This window comes from Rattus norvegicus, chromosome 16 (assembly GCF_021556685.1).
Source record: "Rattus norvegicus strain SHRSP/BbbUtx chromosome 16, alternate assembly SHRSP_T2T, whole genome shotgun sequence".
NCBI lineage: Eukaryota > Metazoa > Chordata > Mammalia > Rodentia > Muridae > Rattus > Rattus norvegicus.
In genome coordinates, this window is record NC_141549.1 from 34,811,416 (window position 1) to 34,828,690 (window position 17,275).

A 17,275-nucleotide genomic window follows, 5' to 3' on the forward strand; every position below is an offset into this window, starting at 1 on the left:
GAGTCACAGTTCTCTCCCGTACTACTCTCTGTTTTTGAGAGAGAGAGAGAGAGAGAGAGAGAGAGAGAGAGAGAGAGAGAGAGAAAGAGAGAGAGGACATTTATGTCAGCTTATCCCTAGGGACTCTAAGAACAGATACAGTGAGGTTCTATAGCTGTCCCTGGTCCTAATGAGTCACTGGTAAGTCAAGAGTGTTAAGCGTGACTGGTTCTAGCACATACTGCCCAGAAGTCTACAACAATGCTGGCTCATAGGTAAACTCAGGACAGTGTTTGTGCACTGTGTTACAGGTTCTGGAAAGAAAAAAAAAAACAAAAAAAACCAAAACACCTCCCAGGCCTGTGAAGGCAGCAGGGGCTTGTTTTACAGTGTGAGAGATACTTGGGAGACCATCAATTCACAAGCAACCACCAAAGTGTGGAGGCAGAGACTCTTCAAAGGAGAGGCGCCTGCATTTAAGCCAAGTGACTACACCTGGGAGGTGACAGGGAGGCACTGGGTTCCCCAGCTCCTGCTCCCTTGGAAGTGCATGTCAAGTGTGAGTTTCCTAGCAGGATGGAGGGTGAGGTTGTTAAGGGCACACTAGTCCATTCCAACAGACTTTCCTCATCCCAAGCAGACCCCGCTGAGCCACAGACAATGCTGCTTTGTGGGCTCTGCTCAGTCTGGTCACAGGATACCTGTGGGGATTTCTTTTCCTGACTCTGGGAAGCTGCTGCCCTGGGTCTTGGCAGGCCGGCCACACTGAGCTCAGGAATATTCTGGCTGTGGGTGCCTTCCAGCCCACAGTGATCTCCCAGACATTTCCCTTTTAATGAAGCCCCAGGTTTTTTGTAATGAAAGGCCATTACATGTGACGAATAATGGGGCCCTGGCTGTGTTTCATTACCTTTTAATTTAGGCTGTTAGTATGGAATTAGTTAGCAGACTGGAGAATCAATCAGCTAGCCAGTGGGACTCCATCTTAACAAGGAGAGTCCTGAGGTGTTCAGATGTTAGCTCTGTGTGTGTGTGTGTGTGTGTGTGTGTGTGTGTGTGTGTGTGTGTGGCTGTGTGTGGCTGTGTGTGTCTGTGTGTGTGTCTGTGTGTGTGTGTGTTTGTGTCTGTGTTTTGTCTGTGTGTGTGTGTGTCTGTGTGTGTCTCTGTGTGGTTCTGTGTGTTTGTGTGTCTATGTGTGTGTCTCTGTGTGTGTGTGTGTGTTTGTGTCTGTGTGTTTGTCTCTGTGTGTGTGTGTGTGTGTGTGTGTATACACGTGCCGGCTAAGGAGCTTTGCTGTTCGCTCCCAGCACTACAGCCAATCGCATCTCCTGCTTCCTTCATGCTGCCAAGTTAAGTCCCTGGCCAGAACACTGTGTGCATCACCCAACACTTATCTCCTATGCTAATTCGAGTGTGAGTCATGAAGTCCAAGGAAAATTCCTTTTGCGTGCTGATGAACTCAAAGACTTTCAGAATTAAACCAAAATAAGTTAATTCCAAGGATGGTGAAAATTTTGAAGAGTTACTCTTTGGCTAGAGGGTCCCTACATTCTGGGAAGTTGTAAGTCTTTAGACATTCCCCAAGTCATCTTGAAGTTTCTGAATATGCTTCAGGGATGAAGTCACTTCCTTCCTCATTCCTAGATTCTACCACTGCATTAGAAGATCAGATAGCTGCTAATCTGGGCCGGGAGACACAGTTAATAACTTCAGTTTCAAACCTAGTGTCCAGTCATCTCAAAGGAAGATGGCAGCCCAACAGGCAGCTCTGAAGGATCTTCTAGGGATTTACCAAGCATTGCGTGACTGATTACGAGAGAACACATTGTTCAAGTAGCTTCAGAAAGCCACAGAGAGATGTGAATAGAGGGAGAGAAGTTCTATAGGAAATGAAATACCAAGGCCCAGTAAAAAGTGATAGATTAATGCAAGAGACGCAAACTAGAAGAGCGATGAGCTCACAGATAGCCACATTCAAAAATCACAGAATGTACTATGAAGTACACTCCAGTCTTAATTTTAGAATAATTTACTATATCATAGTCAGACATCTGTATACTCAGTACAAAAAAAAAAAAAAAAAAAAGACGGAATGAGTAAACAATACAATCATAGCCCCATTCTCTTTAGGCAGTGATATTACCTGTGGTTGTTAATTTGCTTTTGGAAGGTAGCTAGAAATCAACTTTTACAATTTAACAGTTATTGTGGAGAAATGTCCTAAAGCAGAAAAAAAAAATAACTTAGGAGTTCCTAGAGGAGGAAAACCTTAGGTTGTATCTACAACTTTAAAAAGTTCCTAAAATCAGATGGGGACGTCACTTGGTAGTGGTAGGGTTAACACTCGAAAGACTTTCCAGGGCTGTCCCTTTGCATCCTGCATCCTGGGGTCCCAAGTGTGCAGCTTCAGCCAAGCTGAAATCAGAAATGTGTCCGTATGAATCGCATGGGCATATTTAGACCCTGCCATTATTCCCCCAACGATACAGGACAGCTACCATGTACGTGACACATCTCACTAGCGTTTCTACCATAAATACGTTTTGAATCATACTAGGGGATTATGAGATGGCTCATCTGGTAAGGGTGCTTGGAGCCAAGCCTGGCTACCTGAGTTCAATCCCTGGGTGGGACCTATATGGTAGGAGGAGAGAACTGACTTCCACATGTTATCCTCTGACCTCCATACACACCGTGGTACCTGTGCAATGGGATCCAAAGGTGCCCTTCCACTCTTCCCTACCCCACACACAGAAGGCTGGGGAACGTGCACAGCTTAGATACAAAACTAAGGCACTCAGAGAGGGCTCTTGCACATCAGATTGTTTCAGTGTCTGTGGTGGAGTTAAAGAGCCAATCTTCCCTGAATAAAAGGGACAACTGTGCTCAGCTTCCACACATACTGGTCATCGATGCAGCCTGCTGCTTAACATTCTTTACATCTGTGCACCACCCACTGGCCCACTATGCATAGATTATGAACCAATTCGAAACAAGATGAGGCCACCTAGCATGTGGCACACAATTCTCATCTCTGTCTCTCTGTCTCTCTGTCTGTCTATGTTGCTGTCTGTCTGTCTCTATTGCTCTTCCCATCCCTCTCTCTCCCTCCCTGCTCTAAATTTCAGAGAAATGTTTTAACCTTACCGAATTTTCTTTTTCTTTTCCTTTTCAGTCAGAAGGTTAAATAACTTATCTGCCACTTCATTCATAAACTTACCTGTCATTGATTAATAGCGTACAATAAGTCATGTGTATGGAAGGAATCCTAGGATTAAACTGTAAGAAGTGTTCATTGTTTAACTTTTCTGTTTTCTAATCACTGCTTGTGTGCGTTCCTGCTGGGTACAAAAGGTCAGTAGACACCGTTTACAGTGAGGACAATCGACTTTGTATAATATTGAAGTTCTTTTAAAATGTAACTTTTTTCAAGATGAAAAATAGTGCAAGATTGGTTTAAAAAAAAAAGATCTTTCAGTCTGTGTCTCATATGTGGCCATTTGAATTTAAACTGAACAAAAAGGTCAGCGGCTGGGGAAATCGCTCAGTTGGGAAGGTGCTTGTGTGCAAGCCTGTGAACTGAACTTTGGGTCCCTGGCAGCCATGTAAAGCCTGGGACAGAGGCATGTGACAGTCCCAGTCATCAGAGACAGACAGAACCCAAGGGCATTTTGGCCACACAGTCTAGCTGGAACGGCAAACTCCAACTCAGGGAGAGACTGTGTCAAAAACGAAGATGGAGAAGGAGTTAAGGAAGGCATCTCAGTATCAATCTCTGGCCTCCGCACTACATCGCCATTCAGACGCATATCTTCTCCCCCTTCCCCTCCCCTCCCCCTCCCGCTCCCTCTCCCCCCCCAGTTCTTCAGTTACTTTAGCCACATTTCAAGTGTCAGATGTGGCTGAAAGGCTGCCACAGCCGGCCATGCAGACCCCTGCATCTCCTTCCTAGCAAAGAGTTCTCAGGCATCCTGCTGTTCTACACTTAGCCAATAAGAACACAATTATAAGGAGGCTTTTCTTATTTATTAAGAATTAGGTCCTTCATTAGCAGTTTACTGTGTTCTGTTCCCCTGCTCTACGCTCTCCAGGAAATAAGGTCTGAAGAATTCCAGCAAGTGTCAGCACCTACTCCCAAAAGCGGGCACCAAAGGGCCAATGCTCACATGTATTTATATAAGTTTGGTTAAATATTAATTTTAAATGGTTGTAAAAGACACTTGAGGATTGCAACAACAACAAAAAGCCCTGTTAACCTGACTTTGAACATATTCAGTGATGTCGAGCTGTTAAACTGTAACTTATCTGACATTCTTGTCAGGTCCTCAACTGGCACAGGGTTTTATGGTCATCCTGTATGATGCCAAAAAGCTCGGTGATTTTTTTGACACAAGAATTGCTCATTTCCATAGACAGAAGGTGCAAATGACTCCATTCTAATTTTCACTTGAGTAGAAACCTAAGAACTGGAATCCCAGGAATTTTCCAAAGGTCCAGGAAATTACATTGAACTGGTTCTTCCTTGGGGAAACATCTAGAAGTATAGGAGCTCATGTTCACTACCCACTCTTAGCACTGGGACTTACTTATCTGGATTGAACCTGTCCAGGCCCTGCCCATGCCGCCACAATCTCTGGGAGTTCATATGTACCAATCTGTCCTGTTATGTCTGCAGGACACTGTCTGCTTGGAGTCAACCAGCCCCTCTGGCTCCTATAATCTTTCTGCCTTCTTTATGGATCCACGAACCCTGAGAAGAGGAGTTCAATGAAAACATCTCACTTGGATTGGAGTTTTCCAAAATCTCTCTCTCTCTCTCTCTCCATTGTCTAGTTGTTGGTCTCTGTATTTGTTCTTATCTACTACCGGAGGAAACTCTCTGATGATGACTGAGAAAGGCACTCATGGGTCTTTGGGTATATCAGAATGTTGTTAAGAGTCATTTTATTGCTCTGTTCCTGTAGCAGAACAACAGGATTTGCTTTGTCCCTAAGCCTGTGGCTATCTAGTCTCAGGCTCTTGGATATATAAACAATATCAACCATGGGTTCCATCTTGTGAAGTGAGCCCTACATCTAATCAGAGAGTGGTTGGTCACTCCTATAAAGTGTGTGGCACTAGTGCCCCACCATGTCATATAGGTGGGTCACTATTTATAGATCACAGTGTATGTAGCTGGATTGGTGTTCATCTTTCTTCTTCAGTAGTTTTCAAAGTAACTTCCTGTACCATGAACACTAGTCAGTAGAGGCAAAGGCTGTAGTTAGGAACCTGTAAGACTTCTCCATACTCCATGAGAGAGATATGTAAGTGTTGACTTCAGCAATAGGACTTACCATCAGTTTATGGAGAGTCACCTATAACCTTGACAATAACCTGACGTGACTGGTGATTTCTATGGGACCCCTTTGGTTGACTCAACTATATGCAATCCATTCCTAGTACTGGGGGTTTCACCTCAGGGTGAGAGATGTCTGGTAGGGGGTACTGTCCACCTTCATTATTTGTGAGTTCACTTACATTTCTTCATCATATATGGTAGGAATCTTCTTCAGTAGCAGGTTTCTATATGGCCCCCTAAATGGCTCTTAGCGCTCTCTTTCTCTCTCTCTCTCTCTCTCTCTCTCTCTCTCTCTCTCTCTCTCTCAGAACTAATAGAAAAATACTGCTAAGTTAAAAAAAATCCTTAATCAGCATCCTTCACTCCTAAGTCTGAGCTTGTCTTTTGGTTCTACCTCTCTGGATCCTTAAGGCCTCCAAGTCCTGTCTCTCTCCAAGAAGTTTTCTTTCCTGTTTCAACTTAACCCTCCCATTCTGTAAACCTTTCCACAAAACAATCCCAGACAGTTGGGGATATGGCTCAGTGGTAGAGTGCTTGCCTAGCATGGGTAAAGCCCGGAGTTTAGTCATCAGTTCTGTCAAAAGTAGTCCAGACAGAACAGAGGGATGCCCTAGTTTCTAAATGATTATTTACTTTTAATTTGATGTGCATTGGTGTTTGCCTACATGCATATCTGTGGAAGGGTGTCGGATCCCCAGAACTGGAGTTACAGACTGTTGTAAGCTGCTGTGTGGTTTCTGGGAATTGAATCCAGGTCCTCTGGAAGAGCAGCCAGTGCTTTTTAACTACTAAGCCATCTCTCTCAAGCCTCAACAAATTCTAAAGTAGAAGACACAATCACAATATTCTTCCTCACGAATCTGTCTCTATACAGCACTAAAGTGTGTTCGAATTCCAAATCTAAAGCTTATATTGAGGGCATATCTCTAAATTACATATGTATACAATTTACAAGCAACTATACCTGCATATATTATATGTGCATGTATCATAAATAAAAATAGATGTATAAAATGAAAGCCACTATTTTAACTCCTGGTTGAGTTTTTAACTTTGCCTTTATGTGCCTTATACCCCACACGAGACTGCCTAGGTTTCAACCTTGGCTCCCGCAGCCACAGTGTGTGAAACTTTGCCTGGAGATGACGTAACTTTCCTGTGAGCATCAGTCTCCCCATCCGAGGAAAGCAAATAGCAAAGCGATTACATCATGGAGCTATTGGAAGGATTAGATGAAATGTGTTCAGTAACCATTGACTATGGAGAGCCCAGAGAATCCACAGTCCCATGCAAACATCATCTTTCCTCCTTCCTCAGCAGACTCCTGCCTTGTGGTCTCATCTCTCCCTGTGCTGGGTAGAATTCCAGCCAATCTCATCACTTTGCAAAAGCACAAAGAGAGAGCCTGTCCCATCTGAAACTGATCATTATAGTAATTAAAAGTCTGCCTGGTACAGTAATCTAAACTGTGTAGCCTGTATAAGTCCTTCCCCCACCCTACCTATCCTGTATCCCAGAAAAGCCTGGACCCAGCTGGGACCTTTATGGAATGGAGGAGCAGCTGGCCTTTTCTCCACCCTCCTCTCCACTCCACTCCCTGGCCCCTCCTTCTAACAACAAGCCAGTGTTCTAGCTTGTCTCCTCAGGTCTGCATTCTCTGTTAGGGCTCCTTACCTGCCTTACACTACCGGCAGGCTCCCTTCCAGTGCCGTGTAGATTGAAGGGGCACCCCTCCCATGCAGTCCTCAGTTCCAGGGACCAGGAGCCCCTCTAGCTTAAGTGCAGATGAAGTCAAAGAGACCCGCCTCTCCTGGGGCAGATATCCAGCACACAACCCCTCAGCTGCCTCAGCTGAACTCTTTCATTAGCCTGAGGCCAGGCTAGCAGAACTGGTTTTCTGTCTGGACAGCCTACAAGCCCATCTTTTACTCTCAGTCTGGTGATTTAGTGCTTTCCTTCTCAGTGTGAGGTATTTAATGCCTATTTTATCATCCCAACCCTGTGGGAAATCAGCCAAACTGAGGCTAGAGGGACTGCAGCCTTACATCCTGTAAGAAATGTGAACAAATGTAAACTAGTGTGGGCCCAGGACATGCGAGCTGCCATTACTCTTCCTCCAGAGTTGACCTAGTGCTGTTTTCTGTAAACTGTTCAACACACTGTAAAAAACTACCACCAAGCAAATGGCTTTTAAGTAATAGAAACTTATTTCTCATAGTTACAGAGATTAAGGAATTTAACATTAAGGTACCAACTTCAGTGACTGGTAACAGCCTGTTTCCTGTTCAATATCCATGACCCCTTACTCTGGACATGAAAACCTCATGACCTCTCTATCCTGGTCCCTAGGAATAGACTGACAGCTCATTGGGACTCATGATTTCAATGCCTGGACTTTTTTGTTTTAAGGATATAGATATTTAGTCTGTAGCCTGTTCCCACAGTGCCTGGTTTTATATATATATAGCACTATCATCAGCTGAAGTGTACTCTCGATTGCAATGTTTTTATAACTTGTTGAAAATCACCTTTAAAGTTCTCAAAAGAATAAAAAACAAAAACTGTGACAGGGTCTTGCTCTGTAGCCACAGCTGGCCTTAAACTCACTATGTAGGCCAGACTGGCTTTGAACTTCTTTTCCAGGCTTTTTTTTAGCATCCCAAATGCTAGGAGAACAGGCATGTACATGTATCCCAGAAATATCAAGAATGTTTCTTATCAAAATAGTTATCTCTTTATGAAAGTTTTATTCCAAAAGACATAAGTGTGTGTGTGTGTGTGAGACATAAGTGTGTGTGTGTGTGTGTGTGTGTGTGTGTGTGATGTGATTTTTAAAATATATTTCTTAGTTTAAAAACTTTTGTCTAGAAGCTGGAAAGTTTACACAGAGGGATAACAAAGGACTTCTTAGGGGGGTGAGAGCTCACGCTACTCTTCCAGAGGACCTCAGTTTGGTTTCCGGCACTCCTTTAAGACAGTTTACAACTGCCTGTGACTCTAGATCAAAGAATCTAATGTCCTCTCTGGCCTTTTCAGATACCTGCACTGTGTGTGTGTGTCTGTGAATGTGTGTCTGTGTGTTTGTGTGTCTGTGCGTGTGTGCTTTCATACAGACACATACACACTCATACTTAAAAATAAAATAAATATTTTTAAATGTATCTATTGCAGTTATCCCCATAGCAGATATGAAAGTCAACATACTGTTGAAACAAGTTCCTGTGAGCATGAACACTAAGAAGAAGAGAACATTGTGTTCGCCTGGCCTCTGCAATGAGTACGATTGATTTATAGGGAATAATAGGTTGCTATGTGTAGTGTCTCCCAGAATGTGAGGAACAGAACGGTTTTACAAGAGCATCCATTGGCGCTGACAAATGTCTGGCGTTTGATCTGGCTGTTTTATTTGCCCCGTGATATCTCATTCATCTGTGCTCCATGTACCACGTAGACGATTCACAGATATTGAGGTGTAGGAGGCTGGAGGGCCTCTACCCAGCATTCTACTTAGTCTAGGAATGGAGCTGTATCATCCGCCTGACATCATGTGAGGAGCCACCTATCTCATCACTCAAAAGGCTGAGTGAACATGAATGAGCCCAGGCTATAGAGTCAAACCCTGTCGCATATAAAATGTAAACAGATAAATAAATTGAGTGGTTAATAAGAGTTTACGTCATGTAAAGAAATCCACTAGTGGAAAAGTTTTTCAGTGGCCTGACTCTCATACATTTGATTTTATCCCTTTGTCTTAATGAGACAAGCTCAAAGGAATGTCAATACAATTAGGTGTTTAAAGAAAAGCTTCAATACGTTCATGCAGGAATCAAGGCAGGAGAGCATAGAAGTTCTCGCACAGTGCAGTTTGAACAGTGTTTTACCCAATCACCCTTTTGTAGGGATAGTAAATGTGTGATAGAAAACGTACTTGGCCTTCCCTTGCTTGCTACAGGAGGTCATCTGGGGCTCAGCTACAGGAGCAAAGTACGAGTGCCCAAACCTAAGCTCCCAGAGGCTGCTGTTAAATTTCTCCAAGTGATGACTGCCCAGTCTATTCCATGAAAGCAGGGACCATTGCTTAAAGGAAGAAATTCAACCCCTTTGATTTCCTGAGAAGGGTAGACAGGATAACTGTCTCCCTTTCTCTTTAAAAACGCATACCCAGTTTGCTTGTGAAATTCAGACATAATCAAAATCTTTGAACACTTGAGCATTTTTGCCTCTCTAGAAAATTCTTATCTTAGAGAGAGATGCAGAGAGAAAGACAGAGAGATGGAGAGAGACAGACAGAGACAGACAGAGACAGAGAGACAGAGACAGAGAGAGGATTTGGGAAGATCAACAAAGGAAAAAATGATCCACTGACTTTCAGGTGTCTTTGAAAGACCACGTGCTCAGTTTGAATTCTCTCGGTATCTCCTTCATCCCATTCTTGTCCTTGTCTAATCTCCACCCAAGCTCTGAAGGAGAATCTCTGTGACTCATCTGAGAGCTCTGCATATTTAGACCATCGTCTACTGGTGTAAACAAATCCACTCACCCTTCTTGGGCATCATCCCACCTCCAGGAAGTTGTTAGAGTCCTAGTAAGGGAGATGATCCTTTCACATGGAAATTACTTTGGGTCAGCTACTTAGGCAATGGAATCTTAGGCATTTTCTCCTTGCGGAGGAACCAAGTACCTTACAGAAAGGAAACTGTGAGAACTAGATCTGTGTTTCAAACTTCTCTCAGCCCTGTTCTGAAAAGGTGGCTTGGAGTAAACAACAGTACTACAGCTAGAATTGCCTGTTTGCATGGTAAAGTCAAACTCTTAGCTTGCGAGGAAAAATATATTTTTAAAAAAGGCAAAAAGATGCAATCAATGGTTCAAGGTACAACCCAAGTTTTGTTTTGATTTCATGTCCTGCTGATGTTTTCAATGACCTCTCCTCCCCATCTTGGCACCCCTCATTCAGCAGTCCCTCAATCAGCACCCCCTTATTCAGCACCCCCTCATTCAACAGCCCGTTTGTTCCTTACTCTGAATATTTCCCTTCTGTATGACTCACACCTGAAGCAAATACCTCAGGAAATTCTGCCATTGATTTGAGTTAGACGGGAAGTTTCCCTGCTCCCAATCTGGCTACTTTTCTTGAGTTGTGTCCTCAAGGCAGGATCCGGACCACTCCTGTAAAGGGTATGGGAGTTCAGAGCTGCCTCACCTCTCCCTACTTGCCACTCCGTCACTAGAACCTACCACATAAGGAAATGCTGTGTATACGCCAGCATACCCAGTATACATACGAAGGCAGCCTTCATAGTGTGGCTTCTCCCACAGATGTCACAACCACAAGCCTTTGTCTTTTCTATTGATCCAAGGTTGAAGAAAGAGGAAGTCTGCTCTCCCCAAAACAAAGCCCTTTAAAGAAACTCGAAGGAATGGGTGGTGAAAGACTAAAATGCTGGCTTAGTACTTCAAAATTGGCAGGTATCATTCTTGGTATTGTCACGATAAAGTAATATTTTATTTTTATACAGTCCTACTGTCAGGAATGCAAGCCTCTGTGACTAGACCCGAGGCACCACCCAGCTCTCTCTCCTTTCCCTGTGCTTCTCTGTCTATAGACAGATATTGATGCAGAAACATTGGGAGATAAACTGCATTTCTTATGACTCGCCTATAGATAGGTGGTCCCTGTTAACTTTAAAATCTTAGTTACTTAGTGCTGAATATCAAACTTCAGGCCTTGCACATGCTAGGTGAATTAGATAGATGGATGGATGGATGGTTGGATGGATGGGTGGGTGGGTGAATGGATAGATAGATAGATAGATAGATAGATAGATAGATAGATAGATAGATAGATAAATACACAACCATTCCTAAGTACGGTGGAAGAGGTTTAAGTAGATATGAGAGAGAGAATGGGCAGAGGCATCTGGAAAGGTCCAGAGTGAAAATGACCCTGAGTCAGACAATGTGAGGAGCTGAGTCAGGGAAGAAGGGAGAGCCAGGAGACCAGAGACTAGAGGCTGAGAAGCTAAAGGGTAAAGAGTAGACAAAAAAGGGCTGCATAACCAAAACTGTTAGATTATGCAGCTAGGAGAAGGGTATCCGAGCCCCTGGACCTGAGAAGGTTAGGGGAAAGGCCTGGGTATGCCAACCGTACCCTGCAACTGGTAAGGGCTGAGGGATGTTGGAAGAACCTGGTAGCTAGGTCTGCTTCAATATGGTAAACAGACACCTCGGTTAGCCATTCCAGGTTTGAGACCTAACACTAAGCACTTTCTCACTCATCCATACAGCCCAGACCTCAGACTTCTAAAATGTTTAAATCAATGTATTTTTTTAGTTTAAAAACTTGCAGAGGGTTGGGGATTTAGCTCAGTGGTAGAGCGCTTGCCTAGCAAGCGCAAGGCCCTGGGTTCGGTCCCCAGCTCTGGAAAAACAAAACAAAACAAAACAAAACAAAACAAAACTTGCAGAACTATAATATCTGCACAGATGTTGCCCTATGACAAACATGGTATCTGCTGAAATAATTTAATTTTATATATGTGTCTGAATGTATGTACTTGATAGGTTTATGGTGTGAGAGGGCTGCGTTCACTTGAATGTGTGTGCACTCATGCTCATGTGCACACATGTGGAAGCCAGAACTGGATATCAGGAGTTTCCCTCGTCTCTCTCTCTGCCTTGTTGCCTTGAGACAGGATCTCTCACTAAGCCAGAAGCTCACCACTTAAGCTAGGCTGGTTGTCCAGCAAACTCCAGGGATCAATGGTTTCCTGCCCACAGGGAGTTTCAGCATCTGTAGTCCTGCTTGGATTTCACGTGGACTCTAGGCCTACAGGCTCTGGCACCCCTGTGTGTGAAGCAAGTGCTCCTACTTGTCTTATCTACTCAGGCCACCAATTTCAACTTTTTATTTATATATATTTATAAACATAATTATATTTATAAAATTATATGTTATTATATAGTTATAATAGTGTATATATATTCTTATTTATTGTAATATAGTATATATTATATAATATTTATAGGCAATATCATATAATATGTATCATACATTTAATATATAATTATAAGATATAATACATTTAATATATTATATAGTTATATATTATAAATATACTTATATGGAGGTATTATATATAAAAGTTATAAATCATATATTATAATGTTACATGATATATATAATATTACATTATATAATATATAATTTTATAAATATAATAAATATATAATTATATGTTGTAATTATATATTTACATACACACACAGATACACACACACACACTTTGGTCCTAAGTATACTAAAGTAACTTGTTCTTTTCTGTGATTCATTAAACTTTAAATAAACCAATTCCTGTGTGTTAAAGGACGAGAGGCAACAGGAAAACACCCGCCTTTTCATCTTCCCACATTGTCCATTGGAAAGATATTAATTCCTCTTAAGCAGAAGCTTTTATTTGTTTCTTTTCGAAACAGAGTCTCACTATGTTGCCCTGGTTGGCCTGGAATTTGCTATATAGATCACTCTGGCCTTGAACTCACACAATTCCTTCTGCTTCTAAGTACTGGGATTGAAAGTATGTACCACCAGCAAAACACCTCTCTCTCTCTCTCTCTCTCTCTCTTTCTCTCTCTCTCTCTCCCCCCTTCCCTCTCTCCCCCTCCCTCCCTCCTTCCTTCCTTTCTTTCTTTCTTTCTTTTTTCCTTTCTTTCTTTCTTTTCATTGGATAGAAAGGAAATACATTCATTCAATACATCCCAACCATAGTCTTCCCTTTCCCAATTCTTCCAGCTCCCCACCACCTCCCCTCTCTCTCAGATGCACTCTCCCTCTGTTTCCCTTCAGAAAGGAACAGGCCTCCAAGATGGCCACTGTAGCCTTTATCGGAATCACGAAATTGGAAGTAGTGCTAGGCATTCGAGTGCTGTAGCTTACATGAGGACTGTGTGTGTCCTGGACTCAATGTTTTAGGGCAATCCTTGTACTCCTTAAGCACTGAGAATCTAGTGGCTGTAGAAAGAAGCACATGTACATAATTGAAATCAGAACATCTATCTGATGGATGGGTTCTTGGGAGAACATGTGCAATAAATTTTGGATGTCTGACTCCTGTTATCCAATAAAGACCATGGTAACTTACCTTAAACATTATAGTTTCCCTGAGGCAGAATGTTTAGATAACACATTCCCTCCAGGTAGCCACTCTAGCTATTTCCTGTGTTGCTTTCCAAACCAGTCATTGAATTTATGATAGTTTGTGTGATGTGTCCAAGTGTGTATCCTGCCTGTGTACAGGACACCCCTGGGGGCATTTCCTGGATAAAACCAATGACACACACATACACATTCTTACCTCTTAAGGGAATTAACAGAAAAAATATTTTGTTGTCTCTAAACAAAACCCATGAAATCTATTTGCCTCTTATTAGAAGCAGACTTCACATCTGCAACAGAGAGGAAAATAGACAATATTTCTTTTTTTTTTTTTTAAAAATCCTTCTTTTTACAAAAAGTAGTTGGTAATTTTTCTGCTTCTGTGTGTCATTCTTACACAGGGGCCACAGCAACCACCTCTGTATTGTTCCAGTTTTAGAAAACATACTGTTGAAGTAAAGTAGGATTCTGTTTCAAAAATGGATTTCTTCCTTGGTCTGTATACAAAGCAAGGTAGATTAAGGAAGACCTAAAATGGTTGGCGATACAAATACATTCAATACAGAACTTCTAACTACCATGAGGTGCTGTAAGGGGGGCAGGACAGAAAATGTCTGCCCTCATATCGTTAGCACTGTCCAGAATACAGAGATGGCTGGCAACCGGGGGCGGGGGCGGGGGCGGGGGGGTAACCCACCCATCAATAAGAAAGAATCAGTTACAAAAAAGGAAAAAGACTTGAACTGCCGTTTCACCAAAGAGGAAATTCAAATTGCCAATAAACATGAAAAGATGTTCAGCCTTATTAGTAATAAAGAAAATATGCGTTAAACCAGTAGAGACACTATTGCACACCCACCTGATTGGCAAAAACGGCAGTCTGACTGCATGAAGTTCTGGCAAGGATGTGGAGAACAGGATATTTCGCACACTGCTTGTGGGAGTATAAACTGGTGAAGACCACACTGGAAAACATTTCGACATCATTTGATAAACTGAGATGTTCTAGCAACCCTGTGACCTAGTGATTTGACTCGTAAGCATCTCCCTCCAAAGACACGTGTGCAACCAGAAACAGACCCGGGACCCGGAAGGCAGCCCTGCTCAGCTGTGATCAGGCCGGAAGCGGTCAGCAGTAGACTGAGAGATAACATTGTGAGAGAGCTGCTTGGGTCTGTGATAGCCAACAAATAAAATACGTGAACTAAACTAGACAGAACAGGATCTCCCAAACATCATATAGAACAGAACACACAATGATAGATGGACACAGGAGGTTTCTGTTTATATAAAGTTTAAAAGAAATAAGAGAGGAGCCAATGGATTTTCCTCAGAGATATATATCAGAAAAATGATGATGCTGAAACCCCAGAAGATGGTATCTCTCCTGGTCAGGATTGTGGTTATTCCAAAGCCTTCAGGGCAGGCCCTCACGGGGCAGGACACGGGCAATGGTTATCACCTGGGTGTTTGCTTTATAATTCTTTAGTAAGTTGTAAATATTTTGAAAGTCATACAGATGGATGTTTACAATAATTAGTTAAGAGATAAAGAGAAGCCTGATCCCAAATGCCCCCAGCTAAAGCAGGCTGTCCAAGGACAGTTATAAAAGGGGTTGGCAATGCTCTCCCTTGTCACACCCAGAGGTGTCAGCAGAGGCTTCCTAAGGTCTTAGGTAAACCAGTAGTTCATGCCCTGCCCGACAAAAACAACCCCAGCCTCAGAAGTAGTCCTTTTGAGCCAGTGAAGACTCACCTGACAGAGGTCAGGGGCAGGAGGGTAGGCATTTGCAGAGACTGGCGCAGTCTTTGCTTACTGATGTGTTCATAGTAGCTTATCCAAGAGGAACATAGACACGGGCCAGAGCCACAGCCAATGTATACCCTGGGCATTGGCCATTTACAAGACATGCCCAACCAGCCATAAAACGCCTAACTACAAATTTTCTAGTAATGAGAAAAGCAAGGCTCCCCTACCCCCTCCACTTAACTGTATACTTAATTCTGCATAATCTCTGGTAGATTCTCACATAACAAGAGTTCACTGTTTCACGAACACAAACCAGCATCTACCTGACCTAGGCAAGCACTTTGGGACTCCCTTGGAGCGACAAAGAACTTCTTTATGCCCATTGAAAACTGTCCCAAGAATTTCAAAGATTTCCCTGTTGGCACTCCAGTGGGCTGTGACAGAGAGGGTTTCAAGGACAGCTTCAGGACTTTGTATTGTCTGAGAGCACCCCTGTTGACTTTGGCATGGCAAAAGGTCTTGGATGCAGAAAGGTATCCCAAGCCTGCTGTCAGCGGGACCTAATTTACACCCTGTGAAGACTGAGGGTGGCCTGTTAGGAGTTGTTTTTCCCATGGCGAAGGGATTCATGGGAATGCTGTCCAGGCATGTCTCAGGTGATATATGCTGTCATCTTTCTCTTTTCCATTTACAATACAAAGCTTTTACAGTGGTAAACAGGCTGGACTTTCAGGGCAGGAACAATGAATGTGTGTTAATGACATTCAAATTGCTATCCTTTACAATCAGCCCTTAGGAAATGTCCCCATGTGTTTATGCCAACGTTGGTATAAGCCACATATTGGCGGCTTTATTGCCTATGAGCTATCTGGGTGATGTCTATGTTTCAAGTGGAGAACTTACCCCAGGTTTCTTTGAGACCGGACAGTCCAAAAGATAGTGAGTTAAAAATCTTTCAGGGCAATCTTCAGGTTGTCAAGACAGGGTACATGATGACCTTAATAAAGCATAGGGTGGCTTTTAAAAACCAAGAAAAACCCATAGATATAATTCAAGTTCCTTCTCATTGCAAAACGTGGCTCTGGTAGTGTGTGTTTCTTTCTCACAATGGTAAGAAATGTAGGTGTCAGGCACCCATGTTCCCCTACAGCAGTAGCCCTGGGTAAGACTAGATAAGCAACTGTTTACTGAGTCATATGAACATAGCTGAATTATTATTAAGTAGGCATTATGGTTTCCGATGGTTGTAAGTCAGTAAATATGGTCCACAGCCATGTAATGACAAAAGGAAATGATTTTTTTCACTGTGGGAGTTAACTATTCAGGACAGTTTATGTTTCTTTGTGTCGGTAGTGGATCGTTTCTCTATGTGGCTCTATGCACAGTTTCTCTATGAAGACCAGTTCTTTTTATTTTAATTTCACAAAAGCAAGTATATTAGTCAGATACTTGAAGCAAGGAAAGCTGAATTCACCCTGCCATGCATTTAAAGGATTCCTCTTGGCTGTGTCTGCAAGAGATTCCTCCATCTGGGGTCGACTATGTAATGGGATGTCAACGGGATGCCATCTTTTAGGTAAAAGAATGTGGGCTAGATAGAAGTTTTCCTGGAGGGAAGATGGACACCTCTACTCTGGTACTCACTGGAAGGAAACACAAAGATGAGAATATGGAAATATTTAAGGAATTTCCTCTTAATTCTTTATGCATTTTCTTAAGGCTGTGGGCCTGGAGCACTCGTTCCCTTTTCTTGGTCTAATCCAATGCTTAAACACGCCTGGATTTCCTTCGGGTGTTCAAACTACTTCCCACAGTCCTAAGTGTGCAGCGTTCTTGCCCAACCTCATGCCTCTGCACCTAGTGTTTTCCAGACGTGGAATGCCTTTGTCCTTACCTCCAGCTCCTGTTGTGCTCTTCTCACACACCCTTCAAGAGACCTCTGTGAACTTGGATGCCTCTCTCTTCCTTGGTACACAGGCAATTGTTTTGACCCTGTTACTTTGGGTTTTGAAGGGTTTGTTCGATTGTTCGCTTGTTTTAAAGTCTTTGTT

At 42.8% G+C, this 17,275-nt stretch overlaps 2 protein-coding genes and 1 non-coding gene across 9 annotated transcripts in view; 2 read left to right on the forward strand and 1 right to left on the reverse strand.

The window, feature by feature from the left end:
* The window catches only part of Erich1 (glutamate-rich 1), a gene marked incomplete at its 5' end in the record, with an annotated part of 52,793,804 nt that overhangs the window by 3,940,856 nt on the left and 48,835,673 nt on the right, over positions 1-17,275 (forward strand).
* Palld (palladin, cytoskeletal associated protein) overlaps positions 1-17,275 on the forward strand; it is a 393,100-nt gene that overhangs the window by 269,734 nt on the left and 106,091 nt on the right.
* LOC120097662 (U6 spliceosomal RNA) lies at positions 13,832-13,934 on the reverse strand. The gene has a single exon (XR_015640588.1). It is a non-coding gene; the product is annotated as a U6 spliceosomal RNA (small nuclear RNA).